Source organism: Protopterus annectens, chromosome 4.part0 (assembly GCF_019279795.1).
Source record: "Protopterus annectens isolate FY-2018-M chromosome 4.part0, PAN1.0, whole genome shotgun sequence".
NCBI classification, from domain to species: domain Eukaryota; kingdom Metazoa; phylum Chordata; order Ceratodontiformes; family Protopteridae; genus Protopterus; species Protopterus annectens.
The window spans coordinates 117,189,405-117,195,404 of record NC_056733.1 but is presented as its reverse complement, the minus strand read 5'-3'; the positions used below and the strand labels follow the sequence as shown (position 1 = coordinate 117,195,404).

At 45.3% G+C, this 6,000-nt stretch overlaps 1 protein-coding gene across 1 annotated transcript in view; it reads left to right on the top strand.

Moving 5' to 3' along the window:
- Positions 1-6,000, top strand: part of LOC122800224 — a 965,447-nt gene that overhangs the window by 688,478 nt on the left and 270,969 nt on the right. The gene's annotated exons all lie outside the window — the stretch shown is intronic.

The window sequence follows — 6,000 nt, the reverse complement described above, 5'->3', positions numbered from 1 at the left end:
GGTAGTTTGTTCAGAGTAACAAAGTCTCTGAGATAGGAATCTATCCCTCAGCATATCGTGTTTATTGTGGTGATGTAAAGAGTTTAGGTCCCTAGAGCATGTAGCTCGGGAGGGATTGGGACTGCTCTTCCGTGGAGCATGTCCCAGCTCTGGGTTTGATGTAACTTTTGTATATTGGGCAGAGATCGCCCCTGAGTGGGTGATATCTTTGACAATTAGAGCTAGGGTTTTAAGGGCGGTCTGCATGAGGCATTGTTTGAGGCGGGTGGCCTCTTTGTGAGGGTATTTTCTGTGGCCTTTCCAGTTATTGTAGATGTCTTGTAGGAATTTTATACCAAAAGTGCAGTATGTATATTGAGTCTAATGAGTGTTGAGTAGGGGAACAATGACCTCTTTTTTTTTTCCTGGTCACGAACACTTTTGGCGTGCAGTGTGCCACATAGAAGAATTTCCTAACTACTGGTGATGTGATTATCAAAGGGCGACTACTCTCCACACAGGTCCCAAGGTCTCTTATCACATTCGGCATTAAAAGTGAGACTGCCTTCCTGTGGTAGTTCTTTGGATGCAAGGCTTTACCAAAGGGATGACAATGTACTTTGGCATTGAGCTTGAGGCCTTGTCTCCGACACCAGGCATATGTCTCTATGAGGTCCTTCTATAGGATGTCATCATTTGAGGGACTCGACTATGGCTACTAGTTTGCAGTGATCCGCGAACTTCATTAGCCAGAGGCCTTCTGTGTTAGCCTATATGCATAGGTTCATAGGTTCTTACTAGGCTATCTGCCCTAGGGCATTTATAAACCTAGTCAGGGAGTAATGTTTGGCTTTAAGCCACCCATTTTTAAATTAATTTTGCTATGCCCTTTTTGAGGTTAGTATACTGTGCCTCTGTCCCAACAGTGACACAGAAGTGATACCGAGTGATGAAACCTCGGTCTCATCCGCTCATAAGGAATTCCTCTTGGAGAGAGTCAATGAGGATACTGCCTAACCTGGACTGAGATTTTATTCCAAGTGAAGAGCCTCTGGGTTATGAATCTGTATCCCTCCAGCATGTCCTATTTGTTTTCAGTGCTGGGGTTCAAGTCTCTCAAAGCGTGTAGCTCGATAGGATTTGGATTTTCTGAGGTGCAGCATGTCCATTAATTCTGGGTTGGACATGGCTTTATAAATCAGGCACAGATGCATGCCTCTGAACAGAGGCGGTATGCCACTGAGTAGAGCTGGAGTTTCTTTAACCGGGCAGCATATGGCATCTGTTAAGCCCTTTGATCCTTGCAGGAGGTACTTTTGGGGTCTTTCCAGTTGCTGCAGGTGCTGGTAAGGTACATCCCAAAAGGGGCATTGTACTCAATTATGGGCCTGATGAGGGATGAGTAAAGAGGCATGATGACCTCCCATGATCTAGATGTGGAATCCCTTCTAATGATTAGGTGGGCTATATAAAATGTTTTTCTAACCACTTTGGCCACGCGGTTGTCAAATGAGAGATTGTTATCAACTCTGGGTCCCCAGGTCCCTAATTACTTCTTCTGTACTTAATGGATTACCACCTATGTGGTGTAATTTGTAGGCACTTTGTTTTTGCCAAAGGGCATGAGTATACACTTTTTTGGCTTTAGCTTGAGGCCATGGCTCTGGCACCAGTTGTCTGTTTCTATGAGGCCCTTTTGGAGGATGCTTGTGTCGGCTGGAGAGTCGAGTATGGCGCCCAGCTTGCAGTCATCTGCGAACTTGGTCACCCACAGTCCTTTCGTGTTGGCCTGTACCTCCGAGAGGTATATACTGAACAAGAGAGGTCCCAGGGCTGAGCCTTGTGGCACGCCACTTGTAACTCGTGTGAAGTCTGACATGGCTCCAGCACTCTAACCATGTGGGTTCTGTCCTTGAGCCAGTTTGCAACCCATCTAGTGACATAGGGTCTATATTTAAGCTGGTGAGCTTATCTATAATACCCGAGTGGGGGGTATTGTATCAAGGCTTTTGCGAGGTCCAAGTAGGCTGTGTGGACCACCTTCCCCTCATCAGTGGCCTTGGTGACTGTTTCAAAGAAATCAACCAGGTTTAAGAGGCAGGATCTGTCCCCACCAAAGTTTAACTGGGTAGGATCCAGTGTTTGTAGGTGCCCAATATCTTTATTTATGAGGTCCATGATGATCCTTTCCATAGCTTTGCAGACCAAGCTAGTCAGGCTTATGGGGCGATAGTTTCCAGGATCCATTGAGGCACCACCTTTGTGGAATCCTAGGGACCAGTTGCTGTACGCCTCACTCTTTGGGTACATATCCTGTAGTAAGGCTGAGATTAAACAGTAGTTTTATGTTTGGGTTTAGCTCTTCTTGGAGTTCATGTAGGATTGCAGCCCGGGACACCGTCTGGTCCCATTGATGCTGTTTTTGCTTTGGAGAGGGCGGTTTTACATGAGCATCCGAGATGTCATGGGGGCAGCACTCTGCTTGGATAGATATTTGCCCTTTGGTGGGGGGGGGGGAGTTTGCGCTGAACCTGTCAGCTAGGATGTTGGCAATATCTGTGGGTTAGTGTATTTATTTGCCCGCATTTGGACTAATTCTGAGCATATTTGGGAATTACTACCCAGGTTCCTAACATAACTCAAAGAAAGCCTTGTGATTATCCTTAGTGTCCTGTGCAATGTTCTCTCAAGCTGGCCTTAGACGATTTTATGAGTGCCCGTAGTTTTTTGCTGCTAATACTGATCAGAGATGCCTTCCTTTTGGAATTTTGCTCATCATTTAGTAGCTTCCTCCTTCTATTGTATAGTTTGTTTATGGTTGGGGTCCACCAGACAGGACGCCTGCCTTTGGTGGTTTGGGTCTTGATTTTTTTTGGGATCGATGATCCATGCATTCCCTGAAGGTGTTCATAGAATGCGTTTATAAAGGATCTGCGGTCTGGGCCGTATTTTCCATACAGGCCCGGGGCTTTGAAGGATTCCACCTCGGTTTTGAGGAGTGTGAAATTTGCTTTAGAGAAGTTTTTCACTGTGGTTTCTGGGCAGGGGTGAAGTCAGGATGTGAATATCCAGTGAGATTAGTTTATGGTCTGATCTTACCAGTAAGGGATACACTTCTGGTCTGGAGCATAGAGTCCCCATGTTGGTGATGATCAGGTCCAGTATGTTTTCCTCTTGTGGGAGTGGTAACAAGTTGTTCCATAGCATTTGAGTTTATAAATTCTAGGAACCTTTGGGCTAAGTGTTGGAGCTAGAGTAATGCCCCAGTCTATGTTTGGGTAGTTGAAGTCGCCCAGTATAATGGTGTTTGGAGAGACCTTCATATTTTCCAGTGTTCTCATGAAGGCCGAGTGTGGTTCCTGGGTTTAGGAGGGTGGTCTGTAGCAGGCTATAAACTGGAAGGCAGTTTTACCCACTGTTAGCTGCACATGGATAGTCTCTGATGCTTCGTGCTGTGCCACCAACCTGGAGGTGTGGGTATCTTTGACGAATATTGATACCCTCCTTGTGGGTCGGGTCCAAGTTTTGGGGCGAAAAAGCATGGTATGAGGTATAACCTGGTAGTGCTGGGGTGCTCTCGGGAGCCTTGAACCAGGTTTCTGTTACTGCACAGATATCGATGTTCTCCATGCTAAGGAGAGTTTCTGAAAGTGCATGCATCTTGAGGTTTAGACTTCTGGCGCTGAGTAGCATTACTCTTAGTTTCTTATCCCTTGTGATACCTATGGAGGTGGGTTTGTCTTTTGAGCCTTGCCTAAAAAGGCACTATGGGGTAGCAAGAGCCTTGTCAATATCCAAAGCCCAGGGGTGACAGGTGCAAGCCGTCCCTAGCGAAGCATCGTGGCTTGTCCAGCATGTCATCCCAGGCTGACAGGCATTGGATCCCCCTTTGAATGACACCAATACTTAAGCCAATTGTTCAAATTGATTATCTTGTCTTCATATTGTGGCATCGCTCTTGGTGAGGTAGATGCTACTCAAGGTCAGGATCATACCGGCCTGGGCCACATGCTCAGAGAGCTCTCTATGTCTCTTTTCATGTGGTCCAGGGAGGTACGTCTCAGGTCATTCACACCAGCATGGACAATGACTGAGTCATATTTGTACTTGCCTTGGAGTGACCTGAGTGCTTGTGTTATATGGCGGATCCTAGCGCCCGACACGCAGCTCACCGTGACCTTCTTGTTCAGCCTGGTGAGTGGGACATCATTGTGCCTGATGATAGAGTCACCTATTACAAGTGTATCAGGTGTGTTGTTTAGCCTTAAGGGTTGTGACTGTTCGGCACACTGGCTTTGTGAGCTATGTGTTGCATGTGTTTTATTTTGGGGGTAGCGGTTGCTTGGGTGTCTGCTTTGGAGGTCTCTGCTGCTTAGGCAGATTTTTATTTAGAGCCTCCGAGTATGTTTTTGTGTGTTTGTACTTGGTCTGCTTATATGCTGTCATGAAGGTCTATGTGAGACTGGAATTGTACTGAGTGTGGTTTCCTTCTCCTCCTGACTGGTTCGCCAGTACTTTAAATGAGTTGAGAGAGCTTAGCCTCCAGTTTGGCTATATGGATGCATCTCTCACATGTGTTGGAATTTGTTGGGAGGAGGAGAGGGTTGTCTGTGTACATGAGGCAGTTGTAACATTGCCTCAAGATTCCCAGATTCACCAGCTGGACCGGAGAGAAGATTGACAACTGACCTTTGGACATACTAGAATAGTATTGGGAATTCCGTTATAACTGAAAAAAAAGGGCCAATGGGGAACAAGGTACTCAATAGGACTTTGTGAGAGTGTAGTGCTTTTAATTTTTTAGTGCTGACTTATATAATTGCTTTAGTGAGCAAGTGCCTTTAGTGAGCAAGTGCCAGGTAACTTAAATGCAAAAACTACAAACAGTATCTTTCTTTTAAGTGAAACAAGGAAATGAGTACAGTAAGCAATGCAGATATCACTAGGGATCCACAGAAGCACTGAAAAGCCGCATTTTAGGTGGTATTAGCGTTTCAGGGAAATAACAAGCAAACAAACAACAAGCATACAAACAGAGCTAGATTCAGCAGGCCTGGATCTAGTCACATGCTACAGCAAACAAGGTGTACCAATTTCAGTAAGAAACAGTTGAAATATGCAGGCACTATAAGCCTTTAACCAGAAATTCCCAGCTCAGAAGGGTAGAGTCCAGCCTCTCTTCCCACAAGAGTGCAGACCAAGAACCTTCTTAATGTAAAATAACTGGCCTGAAGCCCAAGTGCTTAAACTAGAACTAATACACTTTTAGAATAACAGACACTGAGCCCTCAATCAGTAGTTCCCAACTTAGAAGGATGTAAGCTACCTGTCCTGCCACCACAGTGCAGGCCACAAACCTTCCTAATGTAAAACAACTGGTCTGAAGCCCAAGTGCAAGTGCTTAATCCAAAAGACTTAGAATGATAGCTACACTTTAATCAAGTTACTACCAAGCAGTAATAAATACAATTGAATACTTTGAAGAATGCCTGGATTAGTGCTCAAGTTATACAAACAAAGCTAGATTCAGCAGGCCTGGATCTAGTCTACGCTACAGCAAACAAGGTGTACCAATTTCAGTAAGAAGCAGTTCAAATATGCAGGCACTATAAGCCTTTAACCAGAAATTCCCAGCTCAGAAGGGCAGAGTCCAGCCTCTCCTCCCACAAGAGTGCAGACCACAAACCCTTTTAATGTAAAATAACTGGCCTGAAGCCCAAGTGCTTAAACCAGAATTAATACACTTTTAGAATAACTGACACTGAGCCAGAAGTAGATACCAAACAGGAGAGGTCCCAGGACTGAACCCTGTGGTACACCACTTGTCACTGGTTTGAAGTCAGATTTGGAGTCTGAAATTTTTACAGTGTGCGTTCTGTCAGTGAGCCAGTTGGCAACCCATCTTGTGACATAGGGATTTATACCTAGTTTAGTGAGTTTAGCTATAATTCCAGAATGGGAGATGGTGTCGAAAGCCTTGGCAAGGTCAAGATAGGCTGTGTGAACCACCTTACCCTCATC